This window comes from Choloepus didactylus, chromosome 5, assembly GCF_015220235.1.
Source record: "Choloepus didactylus isolate mChoDid1 chromosome 5, mChoDid1.pri, whole genome shotgun sequence".
NCBI lineage: Eukaryota > Metazoa > Chordata > Mammalia > Pilosa > Megalonychidae > Choloepus > Choloepus didactylus.
The window spans coordinates 60,207,151-60,227,677 of NC_051311.1; the positions used below are offsets into that span (position 1 = coordinate 60,207,151).

The 20,527-nt window shown below is 40.6% G+C and overlaps 1 non-coding gene and 1 pseudogene across 1 annotated transcript; one reads left to right on the forward strand and one right to left on the reverse strand.

The window, feature by feature from the left end:
• Positions 1–7,551: 7,551 nt before the first annotated feature.
• On the forward strand, positions 7,552–11,551 carry LOC119535310 (annotated as a pseudogene).
• An 817-nt stretch (positions 11,552–12,368) lies between these two features.
• LOC119535652 lies at positions 12,369–12,480 on the reverse strand. Its single transcript, XR_005217264.1, has one exon. It is a non-coding gene; the product is annotated as a U6 spliceosomal RNA (small nuclear RNA).
• Between the last annotated feature and the right edge of the window lie 8,047 nt (positions 12,481–20,527).

Genomic DNA, 20,527 nt, shown 5'->3' on the forward strand with positions numbered 1-20,527 from the left:
TATGTCAAATCTCCATATACCTTTCCTTCCTAATACAGCGAAATGATACCTTTATTGCCATTCAACCAAAGGCTCACTTAGTCCGTGCAGGGAGATTGGGCTGTAGCAGTAATCATCAGATGTTTCTGGCAACCCTTTGCACCAATCTGTTGCACAGCATCACCATTATAAACACATGAAAGACTTCTTCAATTTCACTTCCCATCATCATCAGACACAACAAATATTTATTGACTTCTTGTTATATGCAGGATGCTGTGCTATGTGCCGGAAAGGAAAACTTGAAATGTCCCCAAGATTTTGAAATGAGGAAGATCTGTACCTTAGAAATTAAGTTAGCTGCTTCTGAAATGAGTCACATATAGAAGTTAGACAAAAGCAGTGGCCTTTATAAAGAAAAATGGTGCAGACCAAAGTAAATTGTCAGATTGCTCCGTGTGCAATTTTTGCCGAATGCTGGAAAATGATGCCATCATAATTATTCAGCTGCCTGGTGACCAAGGGGTGCGGGAAGATGAGAGCAGCAAGGCATTCATGCCCCTCCCGCAGCCCCTCTCTCCCACTTCTCACCCTGCACTGCCGATAGAAATGGGCAAAATGTCCCACAGTGCTATTCTCCATGTGCCACAAAAAAGTGAAGGCAGAATCTGCAAATATAATGAAGCCAAGAAGATCTGCACTTTTGGAAAGGGATCCCTATCTCCAAAACTGGTCTCACAGGCAATTAAGACAAACGCAATGGTCTGCAGGAGAAGACAACCCTATGAACAGAAAATCTCTGCGTGCCTTTTTTAATGAGTTCAGAAGAGTGACAGAGGCATCATTGTCCTACAGATGCTCATGAGTCACTGCAGCAATACAAGCCATTATTAGTCTTTTCTGCGGATTTCGTAAAGTTTCTTTCCACCTTCAATCACTTAACATTTTTCTTAGCACAATATGGAAATCTACATGATTTTACTCATCTGTGAAAGAAAACTTGAAGGAGAATTTCTCAATATTTTGAACCTTGAGAGGTTTTACAAACTTGACCTGTAAGTGCATTTCTATATCAAGTGTCTGTGTACTAGTTTTGTTAGTGTGGAAAAAGTGGGACTCCATCCCTACTTAAAATACAAAGCTCAAGAGAAGCCAAGGACCAAGTTCTTCATTTTGAAAGATGAGAAGACCATGGCGCAGGAAGGGACATGTCTTGCTCGGAGTCACAAATGTGATGCAAGGGGCAGGAGTACCTGAAAGTGACTCCAAGACCTCACTCTGGGTTTGCCCCTCCATCACTTCTCCCAGGGCAAAGTGCTACACCCAAGTCCAGCTTCCCATGGGGCTGGGGGGTTCCCTCCCCCTTCCTCACCCCACCACTCTGCAAAAGGGCTACAACTCCCCACAGGCCCCAGGCCTCCAGGTGCTGGGCAGCTGGTGTTGCTAGACATCTCTCAGTAACAGCTGGCACTGAAACCCAGTCTGCCCAGTGCCTGGGCAGGGAAGTTTCCCTTCACTGATAAGATTGCTCTTACACTTGCCCCACAAGGAGGAGACCCCACTGCACATCCAGCAGAGTGCCTGACCTGGCAGGCATCTTTGCAGGGATTAAAGGGAGGAGTGAGGTCTGCTGACTCCACTTTCCAAGTTCCCTTTGCCACTGCCCCTCCCCAAGAAAAGTCTTATTTCTTAACCTATCCCATATGACAGTGGAATGGGTACCACTTCCTGTTGTAAGATGGAGGGGCACCCATATGGGACCTCTTTGTGTGGCTGTGATGACCACTGTAGGACCACCTTGCACCATGCAGAGCAATGAGCAGCAGTAGATGGGACTAGGTCCCAGACCCCAGTTGTTAAAACTTACTTCAAAATATTCCAGCATAGATGGAATATATATATAATATATATTACAGTTATGCATGAATAACCTAGAGGAGGTTATTTAACAGTTGAAATCCCCTAGTGGGAAATACACACTCCAGGGCTAGGTCTTTAGCATTTGAAATACTCTCATGAGAACCCCACACTCAACAAGCAGCTACTACAAGCATTTAGGCCAACTTGATGTCTGATCAGCACTATAGCTTTTGTTTATTAGTATAATGGAGGTTAGAAAATATTTTTGTTGGTGAAATGAATGCTGTTCAAGATGCTGAACATATTTCATAGGCTTGCTCATCCACGTGTGAATGAGGCATAAGAATCACTGAGCCCAGTAGCCTGTGCCCTTTGGAATAGCACGCCAGGCCTTAAGATTCCATTTGGTGCTCATAGAGGAGAGTCACCTGATCCCAATAGAACGTTAGCCGCATCCTGCTGCTAGAGCACTGTTTCATCTACCTGGGCATGTGAATTCCTTATAACAGTGCCCAAGGGATAGAGAGCTGGGATATCCTGGAGCTTACAAGAGTGAGCTTTTATGACTCTTTTTGTGCCTGCTCGCTAATAATATTTGTGCATGTAACAGAATTCAGTCTGAGACTTAGTTTAATGGAACGTACTACCAGGTACAAAATTTAGTTGGGGAAAAACCTGTATACCTCACCTATCTCTAAATCATATGTGACTGATATCAACCAAAAAGAACCTTAAAAAGTGAATGATCTAACTGGCTTTGGTAAATTTGCAACACCAGTCAGTGATCTTTCTGCTAAATCATCCTGTACACCATACACTATCAGGCATTTGGCCCCCCCAATTAATGAACAGAATCAGGATTCAAAATCTCTGTGATGAGCTAGAACATGCAGTGTGGTCACCAAGATGAAGTTTCACAGACATAAATGGGAAGCCCCATATACAAGTTTACGAAATGTCAATTGCAAAATTATAGGATGAGGTGGGGGACCTAGTCTGCCACAGACTTGCATCGTAATCTGTGGATTGTGGTTTAATAGAATTTTACAGAGTCAACAGCGAGGATGCTGAGGAAAAACTATTAAGTGTTCAGATGACATCTAAAGATCAAGGGAAAGCAATTTCACAGCATCCTTCCCCAGTCAAACCACATCTGGAATATGATAAGTTCTGGGTACCGTATTTTAAAAGTCACTTTGACAAATGAGGATATATCCAGAGGACAGTGACCAGGAGAATGAGTCTTAAAATTATAGATCCCATTTAACCAGAGAACTCATGAGATTTATCCTGCAGAAGAGACAACGAAAGGAAGATATGATATTAAGCATCAAATAGATAAAGGATTATTAGGAAGAGAGTGTTTTGCAGACTAAGTGGTAGAAGACAGATTTCATCTAAACAGAAGAGAGAGCTAGACAGAGTTAGATGTGTCCCTCAGTGGAAAGGACCAACCATGAGATCACTGCTCTCTTTTACAGAAGAGATGATGGTGTCATCAGCAGCAGCAGCATCCCATTTGACAGAGGAGGATCCTAGGACTGAGACACAATTCACTAACTCACCCAATATTGTGTTGCTTATTTAAAAAAAAAAAAAAAAAGTCACTCCTAGCACTATCATTCCATCATTTCAACTAACCCAAGAAGCTATCCCTTTTCTCCTCCCTCCCTGACTGAAGTGAAAGGAGGGGATGGGGAGTGGGAGGTCTACCTGAGGCCCGTCTTTGCTGCTTCTGTCTCTTGACAATTGTTAAGATGATGGGCTTTATTATTAGACAGACTCCTTGGCCCCAGTTCTACCACTTACTACTCATGTGACCGAGGGCAGCCTCGCTGCAAAGCCACTTCTTCCAGGAAGCCCCACCTCAAACAAATACTGAGGATCCAAAAACTTTCCAGGGGTGCTCAGGACAAAGAATCTCAAGGGGAATCAGTTTCCATTCCAGATACTCAACTTCCTTAGGCACTCTTCCCTAAAACTGGTCTACCTGAAAAAAGGCCTGTGGCCCAGGCCTGCCCTGTCACTGTGTCCCTTCTTCCACTTTACAAAGGAAAGGCACCGAGCCACATCCAACCACCTAGCTTCTTACTCTGTGCTTTATCCCCAGGTGTGAAAACCTCTGGGGCACCAAACAAAGGGGCGATTTTGACCTATTGGTTTACATGGTGAGAAAATAAATGACTCGTACTTTTGCAAGTCATGTGATTTTCAATTTTTTGCTTTCCACAAAATCAGGGGATAATCTAATCAAGGTATTGATCGATGGATTCCTGAAAAAATAATTCTCGATGATAGATCGCAATGCAATTTTTGACTAAAACATGAGGGAAAGTTAAAGAACTAAATATCACCTAGAACAAAACTCCTTCCTTTCGCCACCCTTTTATTTATGTGAACAAGGTTATTCAATGCTTACATCTATAAAAATAGAAAATGAAGAGCAGATGTACACTGAATCTGGTCTCATTCAAGTAATAAGCAATATATGCCAATGGATACTTGATTTTATGAGAGGGGAATAGTCTCATTCATCTCATAAAGAGATACATTTCCATTTTTAAAATGTATAATTATGAAAATTTCTCATACATTTATGTTATTTTAATCAATAGATTGTTAACCATAATTGCAAAAATAACTAAACCCAGAAGAAACGTGTTCAACATTTAGAGACTTAAGAACACAGGAAATTAAATTTCATTTTATAAACCTATTTGTGCTGCCAAGTATGAGATGATGATCAATAAAATACTTTGAGAGACAAAATATTATATCAGGGTAAAATTATTTAGAAGAAAGTGATACCAAAAAATTAATTAAAGAGAAAAAGAAATGATGTAAAGTCACAAAGTTTTAAAGAAGTTGTATATGCATTTTTTTAATGAATGATGGTAGGTATCAAATCTCTAGAGTATCAGGACTGCACTGAATATATTTTTTTAGGTGATGTTAAGTTTCATTCTTAAATGAAAAAAATTCAAATGTGCTGGAAATTACTTCTTTTGCAATTATGTCAACTTATTTTGAAAATATCGATAAGTGAACTTAAAAAATGTGATACAACATATATGGTTTTTCAAGGTTCTTTTAAGTAAAAGAAGGTAAAAACCACTGAAGTAGATGATATGCATCTCTTCCAAAAAGGTTATTTACTAATTAAGATACCCAATTCTAGCTCTATCTTCCCTTCTCCACCTCTCATACAGGAAGCATAATTCCTATTCAGTAAAAAGGAGGATCTGGGAGACTTCAAATTCCAGCAAGATAGACCCAAAAGTAACCTAAAAATTCCTAGAAATACTGGAAAATATAACAAAAAAATATTTTAAATGTATAGCTAAGCTCATAAGATAAAGTAAGGAGGAATTCCTCCAGAGCCAGAGACTAAGTGAGAACTGAAATCCAAGGAATTGACACTGCTGCTGCCATTAGCACCACTAATGATACACAAGATAATTTTAGGTAGCACATGTATGGTCTTTTAACAGTTTAACAGTTAGATAATTATCTTAATGAATACCATTTATTTGTTGTAAGTGATATTGTTTTACCATGTCTAGTAGTAACGTAATGTTTCTTTTAAAAATAAATGTATATTAAAAAGTTAATTTTTAAAATTAAATAAATAATAGTACAGGTGGTATACAGATTAAGCAACAAATTTGATATAATAATGATCCAAATTCCTCAAATCTAGAGTAGGGGTCAGCAAACTATGGTCCACAGGCCAAATCTGTCCCACCACCTGTTTTTGTGTGGCCCCCAGGTTGAGAATGGTTTTTACCTTTTTAAGTTGTTGGGGGAGGAGGGGACAAAATAAGAATAATATTTTGTGACACACGAAAATTACATTAAATTCAAATTTCAGTGTCCCTAAATAAAGTTCTATTGCAACACGGTCAAGCCCATTTGTCCATCTATTGTCTTTAGCTGTTTTTGTGCTACATCAGCAGAGGTGAGTAGTTGCAAGAGACCCCATGGCTCACAAAGCCTACAATACTTACCGTCTGGCCCTTCAAGTTTTGTCAGAGACCCACAGCTGCTCTGTCTCCCATTTTTCCTGAGATTCCATGGATTTAAACTCTTCCTTGGGATCACTGAATTTTAATTATTTATTTATTTATTTATTTATTTTTAAGAATTCTATTCAATTTAGCTATACCTCTTTGCCTTATTTATTTAGCAGTTGCTCTAGGGGTTACAACACACATCCTTATCTTCTCAGCATCTACTTAGGGTTAATACTGTACCATTTCACATAAAATGCAGAAATCTTGTAATAGAATAGGTCCATTAACCCACCCAACCCCCATCCTTTATGTTACAGCTGTCATATGTATTTGTGTATTTACATTATGAACTCCATAATACAATGTTATAATTCTCGTTTTAAAAACTTTCTATATGTTTTAAATAAATTAAGATGAAAAATAGTCATTTAAATTCATCCACATTTATATCCTTTTCTAAATCTCTTTATTCGGTCCCATAGATCTCAGTTTCTATCTGGTTTCATGTCCCTTCAGCCTAAAGAACTTCCTTTAGCAGATTACAATTTCTCTTCATTTTATTCTGTCTGGAAACATCCTTATTTAGCATTCATTTGCTGGATACAGAATTCTGATTGATGAGATTTTTTTCTTTCAGAGCTGTAAAGATAATGCTCCATGGTCTTCTGACCTCCGTGACTGCTGATGAGAAGTCAGCAATCATGCAAATCCTTGTTCCCTGAATGCAACATGAAATTGTTCTCCTGCTGCTTTCAAGATTTTATCTTTATTTTTAATTTTTTTTATTTTGTGCAGTTTGATTATGATGTAGTCAGGAGTGGAGGGCTCGTGTCTTACTTGGGGTTCACTATGATTCTGAAATCTGCAAATACAGATCTTTAGCAATATGTGCAGAAGTTTGGGCCATTATTTCTTCAAATATATCTTCTTGTTTCATTTCCTCTCTTGTCTCCTTCTGGTACTCCATTATTCATATGTTAGACCAGTTTATAATGTCCCATAGGTTCCTGAGGCACTGCTCATTTTTTGTCAACTTTTTTCTCTTTGTTCTTTGGGTTACATAATTGTTCTGGATCTCTCTTCAAGTACACTGACTCTGTCATCTCCATACAGTGTTATTAAGCCCATACAGTGATATTTTTTGCAAATACTATATTTTTTCAGCTCCAAAATTTCCACTTGATTCTTCTTTAGAGCTTCTACTTCTCAGCTGATATTCCTTATTTTTCATTCATTGCAAGCATATGTCCTTGAGTACAGTATAACAACTGCTTTAAAATCCTTTTTTACAATTTCAATATCTGAGTCATCTCAGGGATGGTTTCTGTTGATTGTCTTTCCTCTTGAGAATAGATGAAGTTTTACTGTTTCTTCACATATTGAGTACTATGGGATTGCATCCTGTATAATGTAAATTACACATTATGGAGACTTTAAATTCTTTTATGTTTTGCCAAGTAGTATTTTGGAGGAACAATTAACTTGGCTGAACTCAAACTGCATATTCTGTCTCTTCTGCAGTGGTGGTAACTCAAATCTAAATTCAGTTCCTTTAGGTTTAACTGAGCCACTTGGAGTCACCCCTGCATGCAAGGTTAAAGGGTCAGGCAGAGATTCGGGCAGAGTTTATATGCAGAATTTGTTTTCCTTATCTCTGGCTCTTTTCTATCTTTAATTTCTCACTCACTTTCCAGTAGCGATGGTTGACCAGAATCCTGCCCTCTGGTTCGTCACTCCAGTGAGACCACAGGTTGCTATCCAATTTTAGCAAAATACCATTCCTTTCTTCTAAATATTAACTCCCCTATAGTATCTGCTGGATTTTGTTTTCGGTTTTTTGTTTGTTTTTTTGTTTGTTTTTGCACTCCCCAGTGCTTTGAGATAGTTGTCTTTTATATTTTATGGTTGTTATCTGTAATATTAGTTCAATAGGTGCTTCCTTGGCCATTAACAGAACCCATTGCATTTTTTATAATTTTTGTAAATAAAACTGCGCTATAGATCTCATTCCTTTTTTTAGTACATGCTTAAGTCAACATGTTTTTTTCTGTAAGAATGCAGTTCCTATTTTATAATTGTAGCTTGTGGAAAAATAGAGTTCAAAAATACAAATGTTCAGTTTACATGTAGTTTATAATAGCACTGAGAAGTAAAAGCTCAAACTATAAAGTATAAAGTAAAAAAAAAAGAAGCCATACTGAAGTTAAGATAATATATTTTCTTCCCTCAGGGGTCTTCCCCACAAATGGATGAGGGGACAAAAGGAAGACAGACAGACAGACGAAGATAAAAGGTGTGCTGAGCTGCTCTATTCCCCCAAGAAAAGATTCTGAAGATTCTGAAGAAAACTCAGCATGACTGACTGGGAGTGCTATTATGCCGCCTTCTGTCTGGCATCTGTTAGGACCCCCAGTCCAATAGGACCCCCAGAGTCTAGAGAACGTCTAGCCAGGCAAGTGTAAAACCAAATTGCTGCCAAAGTGTTCACACTGTGTACTACCGAGGGACATCAAAAGGCTGCCCCAGAGGAGGATACCAGCCATCCTCTCCTCAGGGCAAAGCCAAGTTCAGTCAAATGACCCCCCCCACCCAGAGTTACCTTTGTTGTTCTCAGCGTTCATAAGAAAATCAGTTTGTTGTTGTTTTGCTTTTTTGAGATCAATTGTGAAGCACAGATTAGTTTTCAGCAGAGAGAGGCACAGTGCTAAGCCGTGAAGGCATGAGACTCAGAAAACTGTTCTGCAAGTGTGCAGTCTACAGAGAAAAATTACAGACGCACTGGATGGTCAGACAGAAAAGGGACTTGGAGATCATCTTCTTAAACTTTTGCTTTCCATGAAAGGAAGTTGAGGCCCAGAAAGGAGAAGTAAGTTTCTCCAGGCTCCACAGCAAGTTTGTGACCGAGATGAGGCTCAGACGTGGGCTTTCCAGACCTCAGCCTTTCCAGAACTGACTAAGGAAGCTTGTGAGGCGTGGCCCCGGCTTCCCTTCCCACTTCCTCTCTCTAGCGGAGCCCCTCCCTAACCTCTCTGGACCCAGAGCCCTGATGCTCCTCTTCCTCCATCAGTGCAGCCACCTAAGGGGTGGCGAGGTGGGCAGGAGGGAAGAGGGGGTTGTCATTAGTTTCCAAAATCATGCAGTAGAATTATATGAAATTTGGGGGTTCATGTGTTTTCAAATATTGATATAGATTTATAGACATATGTTTATCTTGCTGGTAAGACGTTAATTCAAGCTGCATTCCATTACAAGACTTTATCTATAATGGTAAAACCCCAAGCAAGTACATCCTAGGGACAGGAAGAGACAAGGAAAGGGTTCGCGCACACCCCTCACGCCCCTCACGCCCGTCCACCCCTCAGCCCACGTTTAAGCAGCCCCATCTAGCTTCTCAGGTAGCTCTCACAAAAGAGCCTAAGAAGGAGGACTGGAAGGGGGAGAAAGGACAAAACAATGCCTCAGAGAAGACAAGTCAGCCAGGCAGACTGCAGCAAGCCCACATAGGATCCGGAAAAAACAAGGCTAATTTAGGCTCAGAACGTGACTCGGAGTCACCAGGAGCAGCTGTTACCCTGCTCTGCCCCCCTCCTCTTCCCCTGCACTGCCTATCATTCACTCCCCCAGTCCCTTCAAGAATGCTTCTGCCTGCACGACAGGACCTGCTGGCTCCTGAGTGAGAAACAGTTCCTCTTCCTTCGGTGACTCTCGTGCGTGGGCTTCCTAATCATCCATTTTAGCATGCCCTGCATTACTGGAAAAAGTTGGGTAAGGTTTGTTCCCTGGGGATGCTGGGACAGCAGGTGAAACGTGAGCTGGAGCCTGAAACATGTTCGTCCCTACGCAAATGACCAGGGACCTTCACTGGCCAGTGTCAACTGGCCAGAGAGTAACTTTGAAGAAAAATGATATAGGACCGAGGACAGTCCTTCCACTAACAAGAACAGATGCGGCTCTGGGGTTGTGAGCACAAGTTATGGAGTCAGGCAGACCTGGGTCCTGGCTCTGCCACTTTCTACTCAGGTAACCTCAGGTAAATTACTCAGTGTCTCCAAGCCCCAGGTTCCTCATCTATAAAACAAGGATAACAACAGTTATCCCAAAGGGTTGTTGTGAGGATTAAATAAGATAGTTCATTTGAAGTACTCAGTTCAGTGCCTAGCACTCAATAAATGGTACTTCCCTTCATTTTCCTTCTCTCTCATGGGCCAGGTAAGAGTGAAGATTTAAAGAATATAGAAGTGATGGCTGCAGAGAAAAGTTACGTGCAGAGGGGAAACCTGAAGATCCAAATCAGGACTGGTCCACATTCTTTGGCTAAAGCAAGTCACATGGACTCTTCTACCATTAAGGGGATAGAAAGTACCATCCTAGGTGCTTACCATGAGTTTCCCAGACAGCAAGTTAGTTGGTACTGGAGAGACTACCTGTTCTCCCAGCTGGAGGGAGAGCAACCAAACTAAGGTTCCTGAACTTGTGTCTTTCTCCCCTCACAGAGGAGACTGTAACATTCCACAGCCTCAAGGTCCTGATACAAATCTGGCAAAATCAGCACCCCAAACACAGACTGCACACTGCCAAGAATGCTGTGTTCTCCCCACCGACGAGGCCATTCTACCATACATTCCCTACCAAAAGGAAGACTGATGGTATGAAGGGAACTCTCCACTGGAATGAAACTCACCATGATCAGCAGATGGGGAGAGAGACCACATGCATCTGTCTTGCTGAGCCTTGTCTTGTGAGTTTTCCCCTTCTTCAATAAAGCCTATTTTTTAATGCATGCCTTGTGATATTGTGGAATTTATTCAACCCCTGGCACCAACAGAGTGAGACCTGAAGGGGCCCACCAAGCACAATAGCTCAGTAAAGGAGAAGCAGAAACACTGGTGAACAGCATTAATAACTCCCACAGCCTATCCTCCTGGTCACCAATATTTGGTTCACTCTCATTCCTGAATGCAAAATATACTCACCTCTACCCCAAAAGAGACAACCCCAAAGCCCCATTCCAGCACAGCACCAAGCTCAAAGTCCAGGATATCTCCAATTTTGCACAGTAATTTCTACACAAAGGCAATGAGCAGTCATCTCTGCTTCGAGATGTGGTGTCTCAAACACTTAAAGACATGTTATTTTCTCTAATACACTGAAACTTGATGGAGATTTGAGCTGCATCATCCCCCTTGAAGGGTGGCGGCCAAGGGCTCCCTTGCGGGCTACCACTGCGTGGCTGTGCACACTCGGCAGGCAGTCGAGAGAAAGTGGTGGGTCGGGACAGGACCATCGCCATTGGGGTACACGGGGCCCTTTTCGTTGCGTACTGCATTTACTTTGACCGCAAGACACAGAGTGACCCCAATTCCAAGAACAGGTTGTGAGAGCGAAGAAAGAAACAGAAACTTCCCAAGGAGAGAGACAGACTTTCCAAGTTACCTTACCTTACAGGTGCTGAAGCTATTCAGAAATTTTTCCTTGAAGAAATACAGCTTGGTGAAGAGTTGTTAGCCCAAGGAGAATACGAGAAGAGTGTGGACCGTTTGACAAATGCAGTTGCTGTGTGTGGACAGCCACAGCAGTTATGGCAAGTATTACAGCAGACTCCACCACCACCAGTGTTGCAGGTGCTTCTGACTAAGCTCCCAGCAATTAGTCAGAAAATTGTAGGTGCTCAGAGCTTGGCTGAAGATGACGTGGAATGAAAAACAAATGTCAGTATAATAAAATTTCAATTTAGAACATTTTTAAAATCCTTAACTAGCAAGATGGACGGCTCTGGGGGAGTAAGGGCAGATATGCTTGATATGGACCATGTGTCACACTGAAATCTAACAAAGTTAATTTTTTACTTTGTGTAGATCCATTTGTCTATTTTATTTCTTTTTCCCAGTGAAAAATGTGTTTTGATGATGATTTTTCATTGTATAAATACACTATTAGTTACTGAAATATAGTGAATTTTGTTTCTTCCTAAAACGTGCAGTTGAAATGTATGTATATGTAACAATACTTAGGTTAAAAATATCCAAATACCCAATGCTCCCCGGGGATGAGCCTGGACCTGGCATCATGGGATTGAGAAAATCTTCTTGACTTAAAAGGGGAAGTGAAATGAAACAAAATGAAGTTTCAGTGACTGAGAGATTCCAAATGGAGTCAAGAGGTCACTCTGGGGGGTGCTCTCATGCACTATACAGATAAACTTTTCTAGGTTTTAATGCATTGGAATAGCTAGAAGGAAATACCTGAAACTGTCAAACTGCAACCCAGTAGCCTTGACTCTTGAAGACGATTATGTAACTGCATAGCTTACATGGGGTTACGGTGTGATTGTGAAAATCTGTGGCTCACACTCCCTTTATCTAGTGTATGGATGGATGAGTAGAAAAAAGGGGACAAAAAATAAATGAAAAGTAGGGTGGGATGGGGGAATAATTTGGGTATTCTTTTTTTTTTTAATTCAGATATTTTATTCTGTAAAGCACATCTGCACATATTTCAAACACAGAAAATTAATCCAAAAGTATGGAATGCTTCATGAATTTGCGTGTCATCCTTGCACAGGGGCCAAGCTAACCTTCTCTGTATCATTCTAATTTTAGTATATGTGCTAAAATTGTGAAGTGAGCACTGGGTATTCTTTTTTATTTTTATTTTTTATTCTTATTTTTATTCTTTCTGGTGTAAGGAAAATGTTCAGAAATAGATTGGGGTGATGAATGCACAACTGTACTGTAAACAGTTGATTATACACCATGGATGACTGTATGGTATGTGAATATATCTCAATAAACCTGAATTTATTAAAAAAAAAATCCAATGCTCAGTTTTGAAAGATAAAGCAAAAAGAAGTATAGGAGAAAGCTGAAGAACGCACGTTTTTTAAAGCTAGTACATTTTGCTACACATCAAAAAATTGCATGAAAACTTGATTGTGGTTATCAAATATTTGTGAAACATGCCGCTGTGCTATATTAACAACTTCACCTCCACCCCTTGTATCCGTCTTGAAATATTTTGTTTAAATCAGCGGGCTTAGTGAAATGTTTTATTTAAAACAGTGGTCTTAATATGTTCTGTAATATCACCCTGTATTTTAGATATGTGTAGTTGCAAATAACACTGTCACAGCCCAAGAGGGCCATGCCAGTCCAAAGGCCAAACAAGACAACGAGCATTTTCTGATACATGAACTTTTATTCAGGGCTTACTTACAGGGTAAGAAGTCGTGGAGAGATCATGATGGCTTTCTCTGGCCGGGCAGGCATCACGTTCGAGCAATGCAAAAAGGGCAGAAAGCCTTTTATAGGGGTTTAAGACAAAGGCCCTCCTAAGGGTGGGGGGAGCATAGATGCAGGAACAGGTCACTCTGACCTGGGGGGTGGTGCAGGAAGGACTAGAATAGCACTTGAAAATTTTGCTCTTTTGTGAGACTAAGAGCCTCTCACTTCCTGCCTGCTTGCATCAAGTTACATTTTAAGGTCAATTTACCCTTTTTCTCTTTACTGGCTTAGAAAGGCAATAGGTTAAACATTTAGCTGCCTAGGTCATGCAGACTGCTGTGCACCAAAGATCTGCAGGCCTGTTTTGCTCAGGCCAGGGGTTGCCACAAGCACTAGCTGTGTGAGCGTCACCAATTCATGTCTGCTCACTTTCCTCATTTATAAAATAAGTCCCCTAGTCTCTGAGGCATCTCTTTCAGCTCCTAACTTACATAGTTCTGTTCAGCATCTTCAAATCCACCTTCTCCTGAAGAGTGTCTTTGCTTGACCACCGGGCTTTGAGTTCTTTATACTCTGAATTTCACATGCTTGCCTGACTCAGTATTTCCAAATTGATCTTTTGTTAATGTCTAACTACTGTGTTGATTTTCACTAACATCATATGGTTCTGTCACAACTCTGTGAATTAAAATGAAGTATATTCTTTAAGGTAACTGGGATGAACTGCTTGTGAAAAAAGTATATTCCCCTTTGCATTTATCTTTAGTGTACTTTTTCAATCCTAATTCAACTTCATTTATCTTGTTGAACACTGAAATTAAGGCATAACCTTGTGGCTGAAGACTGAAAAGAATGGAGCTAGTGGGACCTTTTACTTTCAAATATTGACATGTTCTCTGTAGTCACAGATTTAATTTCAGAACTGAGAATAAAGATCCTTGATATTGTGTGGCATAAAAAAAATAAAAAAATAACATAAAATAAAATAAAAAAGCCTTAATGATGGAATGAGGGGCAGGAACATAGCAATAAATAATCCCAGAGAATTTTTCCTGGGAACGAGTATAATCTTTACTAGGCCCTGATTCTACACCTGGAGGGTTCTCTGTAGGCCCTCACCCTACTCTCCAAGAGATTTCCCTTTTCATTATTCTCCTTGGCCAAAGCTGAAGTGGACACCAGAGAATAGGCTCTCCTTGGGGGCTGAGCAGCTTTCTCAGCACACTTTCTGGGAGACTCGGGGTTGTTTTAAGATTCAAACAGTCTAGATCAGACCAGTGGTTCATCTGGCAGTATAATTCTCTCAAAACCTTCAGTCTCTTATCATTTGATTCCAGGCAGCACCGAGTGCTAACAGACACACTCAAATAAACCTACTTGCTATGTTTCTTTGCTTTCTCACCACCATGCCACTCTAGGTTTAATTGAAGATATTTTGACCCACACCCATAGTATTTTCTTCAGTTGAATGAAACTGGGCCTTTACTATGAGACACCTTAATCCACCCAGAGGTTTTACATCCCTTGATGTAACAAGTTACAGGAGAACAGCACTGAACACTCCCATACAGAAAACTGAATTTTATTCATTCTTTGTCTTTCAAAACCTTCCTCAATTTTATCTTTTACTGTGCGGGGATGAGAAGCAGTTGCCTTCCTGGCCCTAAAAGAGTTCACATTTGTGGGGTCTCTGTTCCCTTTCATTTTGGCTTGCACACAGGCCAACTCTTTTCTGAACACATTCTTTCTTGTAATACCTTGCCAAACACTGTCAAGAGTAACTTATACAATTAATTAATATTATCCTTTCCAGCTTCTTTCTCCTAGATTTAAAAGTTCACTAGGTAAATTACCTGCCTTACAAATTACAAAAGTGACAGTTTTACAAAATGTTTCATCATTGCATAATGTGAATGACTGTTTCCCAAAGCATTCAGTAAGTTTTCTCACTGCATATCAGCCAGCTCCTAAGCCAGTGCCATAGTCAGTGTTCTGTGATGGAAGTAACCCACCTCTATGAAACATGAAAATATTGGTGACTGGTAAACAATACCAATGAGGACCACTCCATTCTAGGAACATACACTTGAGAATTCATATATATATGAATAGGAAGACTCATCTACAAGCCAAATACGTAGTTTGATACGTAGCTCAAAGCAGCCAAAAAAGGGAAGAGAGCAACCTAACTGTCCACTGATGGGAGAATGGATAAAGAAATTGTGGTATATTCATGTAATGAAATATTATTCAACAATTTCAATGAAATACTAGAACAACAAGCATCAACTTGGATAAATCACAAAAACATAACATCAAGTAAAAAAGGCAATTTGCAGAATACTATGGTGTTTTTTGTGTAAAATTTTAAACATATGTATAGCATTATTATATATGGTTTATGGCGGTATATGTAACCGTGAGTTGAACAGCAGGATTCCTGAGTATAATCAGAGTATAATCAGAAAGCACTTTATTTCTCTTTTTTCATGTCCCTTTACATTTATTTGGTTGAGTATGTCTTCTCTCCACTCCAGAATGAAATGTAGGACAGTTTTAGTCAAGAAATAATGGCCTCAGAGGTGACATCATCAACATGGCGACATAAACAGCTATTGAAAACTTCTCTCCAGAGATTCAACGAACAAAAGGACAATTCTGAATTGTTCAAAACTCTGGAGGAGGTTATAGTATGGAGAAAGACCCTGCAAATACCAAATTGAAGAAAGAGAAGAAATGTCAGGTGGGAATTTTCCATCCCAGACCAGCCAGTCCTCTCCCCTCCCCTTCACTCAGTCTCCGTGTGGGAAAGGCACAGAAAGAGCAGACCAGAACTCTCCCGTGAGGGACACAGATTTTAAAATCTCTCACAACAGTGAGACATAACCTCACTGTTTGAAGACCCGCTGGACAGGGGAGGACATTTCAAGGCCCAGGTCAGTGAGTGTGCCAATATGAATGTATTAAGTCCTCCCAAAACGCCATTATCTTTGATGCAATCTTGTGTGGGCAAACATATTAGTGTTGATTAGATTGGAAAACTTTGAGTGTTTCCATGGAGATGTGACCCACCCAACTGTAGATAATTCCTGGACCCACCCATTCAGCCTGGGCCTTGATTAGTTTACTAGAGCACTACAAAAGCTCAGACAGAAGGAGGAAGGTTGCTACAGCCAAGAGGGACACTTTGAAGAACACACAGGAGCTGAGCGAGGAGCTGCAGATGAGACATATTTTGAAGATGGCTGTTGAAAGCAAACTCTTGCTCCAGAGAAGCTAAGAGAGGACAATGCCCCCAAGAGCAACTGAGAGTGACATTTTGAAGAGGAGCTGCAGCCTAAAGAGGAACATCCTGGGAGAAAGCCATTTTGAAACCAGAACTTGGAGCAGACACCAGCCATGTGCCTTCCCAGCTAACAGAGGTTTTCCAGATGCCACTGGCCATCCTCCAGTGAAGGTACCCAATTGCTGATGCATTACCTTGGACACTTTATGGCCTTAAGACTGTAACTGTATAACCAAATAAATCCCCTTTTATAAAAGCCAATCCATTTCTAGTGTTTTTCATTCCAGCAGCATTAGCAAACCTGAACAGTGAGGGACAAAGAGACTGGGAAAACATGGACAGAGACATGCTTCCAGCCCTGGGTTTGAAAGCCCTTCCCCCACCCTTAAGGGAAACAGCAGCTGGTGGCCGTTTCCTTGCCTTGGGGATGGCTGAGGTGCTGGGTCAGCTGAGGGAGTACTTTGCCACAGGTGGAGCCCCACGTCAAGCCAGATTTGGGCCGGCAAAGTGAGAGCATAGGAATCCCACCATTTCAGCTTCTCTGGGTCATACAAAGCCTGTGCCCTGAGGCAAAGCAGCCTCTGAGGACAATTAAGTTACCAAACAGTAGCATCTGCTGGAGAGTCCAGAAAGTGCAAGGGAAGTAAAATACTTTTTGAAAGATGCTTCAGATCCTTTCTTCGGAGCACAGAAGCTGGGCTGCATGCCCTGTATGGAAACATGGCCCTGTTCTGGCTGAGAAATAGGGAAGACCCAACTGTTAGAAGGCCCCAAAACAAACCCAGGTCTTGCTAGCTTGTGGAAAACAGAGCACCACTGGAAGCCAGCAAATTTGTATTACCGCACAAAATGAACTTGCTGGGGTTCCCAATGCCTACCTCCCATCCCTGTGGCAGGCCATGGTGGGTGCCTGATTTTGGGGGGAAGACAGGGGCAGAGCCAATCTGACAACTGGCCAGCGAGAGAAACAAAGAAAAGATAGAGATCAAAGAAAACCAACAAGAAAACCTTAGGCAAAAGAGAGAAAACAACCTCTAGAATAAACCAATCAAGAAAATCAGATGCTTAGACGGCAAAAAATCATGAGTCACATTAGGAAACAGGAAGGTATGGCCCAATCAAAGAAGGAAACTAACACCTCAACTGAAATTCAGGCGTTGAAACAACTAATTGTAGATGTTCAAGCAAATTTTTAAATCAAATCAACAAGTTGAGAGAGAATGTGACAAAGAGATGAAGGATATAAAGAAGACACTGGGTAATATAAGGAAGAATTTGTAAGCTTGAAAAAACAAATGACAGAGCTTATGGAAATGAAAGGCACCATAGAAGAGATGAAAAACACAATGGAGACATACAAGAGCAGATTTGGAGAGGCAGAAGAAAGGATTTCTGAACCAGAAGACAGGACATCTGAAATCCTACACACAAAAGAACAGATAGAGAAAAATATGAGCAGGGGCCCAGGGAACTGAAGGACAATATGACACACATGAATATATGTGTCATAGTTATCCCAGGGGGAGAAGAGAAGGGAAAGGAGGCAGAAAGAATAATAGAGGAAATAATCAATGAAAATTTCCCAACTCTTATGAAAGACATAAAATTACAGGTCCAAGAAGCACAGTGTACCCCAAACAGAATTGATCCAAATAGACCTACTCCAAGTCACTTACTAATCAGATTTTCAAATGTCAAAGACAAAGAGAGAATTCTGAAAGCAGCAAGAGAAAAGCAATCCATCACATACAAGGAAAGTTTGATAAGACTAAGTGTGGATCTTTCAGCAAAAACCATAGAGGCAAGAAGGCAGTGGTATAACATATTCAAGATACTGAAAAAGAAAAACTGCCAACCAAGAATCCTATATCCAGCAAAATCATCCTTCAAAAATGAGGGAGAGTTTAAAATATTTACAGGTAAACAGACACTGAGAGAGTTTGTAAACAGGAGACCTCCTCTACAGGAAATGCTAAAGGGAGATCTACAGACAGATGGGAAAAGACAGAGACAGAGAGGTGTGGAGAAGAGTATAGAAATGAACCTATCAGGAGACAGAAAGAGGGTAGAGATTGGGCATTTGATGTTGAAGGAGAATAGAATGTTTTAGAGGATTTACTGTGTAGATCTAGAAGTGGATAGCACAATACTCTGAGTTCTAGAAGTGGACAGTACAATACTGTGAGTATAGTAACACAATATTGTAGGTACACTGAAAAAAGATGACTGTGAATATGGTTGAAAGAGGAAGGTTAGCGGTCTGTATGACACCAGAAGGAAAGATAGAAGATAAAGACTGGGACTGTATAACTTAGTGAAACCTAGAGTGGTCAATGAGTGTGACCAAATGTACAAATAAAAGAATGTTTTTGCATGAAGGAGCAGCAAGAAGGAATGAAGTTGTGAGGTATGCAACTAGGTGAATGGACCAGGAGGACAGTAGGTTGAGTGAATAAGCCAGAAATGAAAAGACAAACATTATAATGCCTTACTAATATGGACTAATAATGTGCAAACTCTAAGACTTGAATCTGGGAGCATGGGTTATCAGGGGAAGGCTTATGTAAATGTTCCTAGATTGTAAGCTCTTACAGCAGTCACATCTATTCATGAGTTGTAACAGTTATTTCTGGGTTTTGAGATTCTGAGATGTTTGTGTGTGATGTGGTTGGTCCTTGGTGCTTCATGGAATCTCTGTGGTGCCTGGGACTCAGAGCCATGGTTTGGCAGCTGTGAGTGTTGGCACTGTCCCATGAATCAATTGTTAAAGAGGCTGAGAAGGAGATCAGACTACGATTGGAGATATGAATGAAATGGACTTGGTTGAGATTGGGGTAGATCAGACTAAAGGGTAGAGGATGGTATTAACTGTGTTTTAAAACTTTGGCTTCTGTGTAGGACCAAGGGAAGAGATGTTTATTTGGTGCAAAATCTATATTTTTCTGTAGCACACTATATAATTTCACTTGTATGGTCAGTTTACCAAAATACCATAATTACATGGAAACTTGACTAGGGAATGAGATGTTGTTGGTTTGTACAGGTTAGCAAGAAGTCCTGATACAAACCAGCATAATTTGGGCAGAGAATAAAAAGTATTTGCAAAACCTCCTTGATGGACTTGGGAGAAATGTGGAAATATTAAATTTCCCCAGCTGGGGAATTCCTGATATTCTCGCAAGCATTGGGGACTACCAGCTTAATAGGCCAAGACCTTGATCTTGGGGCTTGCCCTTGTAAGGCTTTTGCTGCAGAGAAGAGGCTAAGCCTACTCATAATTGTGCCTAAGGGTCATCCCCCAGAGAGCCTCTTTTGTTGCTCAGATGTGACCTCTCTTTCTAAGCCAACTCAGCAGGTAAACTCGCTGCCCTCCTCCATACATGGGCCATGACTACCAGGGGTGTAAATCTCCCTGGCAACATGGGATGTGACTCCCAGAGATGAGCCTGGACCCTGCATCATATGATTGAGAAAGCCTTCTTGGACCAAAAGGGGAAAGAGAAATGAAACAAAATAAAGTGTCAATGGCTGAGAAATTTCAAATGGAGTCGATAGGTCATTCTCAAGGTAACTCTTATGGGATATAAATATCCCTTTTTAGTTTTTAGTTTATTAGAACAGTTAGAAGGAAATATCTGAAACTGTTGAACTACAATCCAGTATCCTTGATTCTTGAAGGCGACCGTATAACTATATAGCTTATATGGTGTGCCCGTGTGATTGTGAAAACCTTATGGCTCACACTCCCTTTACTTAGTGTATGGGAAAATGAGCAGAAAAATGGGGACAAAATGGGGATAAAAAGTAAATTAATAATATGGGGGAGGAGGGGTATGAAATGTTTTGGGTGCTCTTTTTACTTTCTTTTTTTTTTGGAGCAATGAAGATGTTCAAGGGTTGATTGTGATGATGAATGCACAACTATATGATGATACTGTGAACAATTGTTTTACACTTTGGATGATTGTATGGTATGTGAATATATTTCAATTAAAAATGGTAAAAATAAAGAAAAAGAAAGGAAGGAAGGAAGGAAGGAAGGAAGGAAGGAAAAAGGAAGGAAGGAAGGAAGGAAGGAAGGAAGGAAGGAAGGAAGAAAAGAAGGAAGGAAAGGGAAAGAAAGAAAGAAAGAGAAAGAACTAATGGCCTCTAGTCAATACATCATGTCT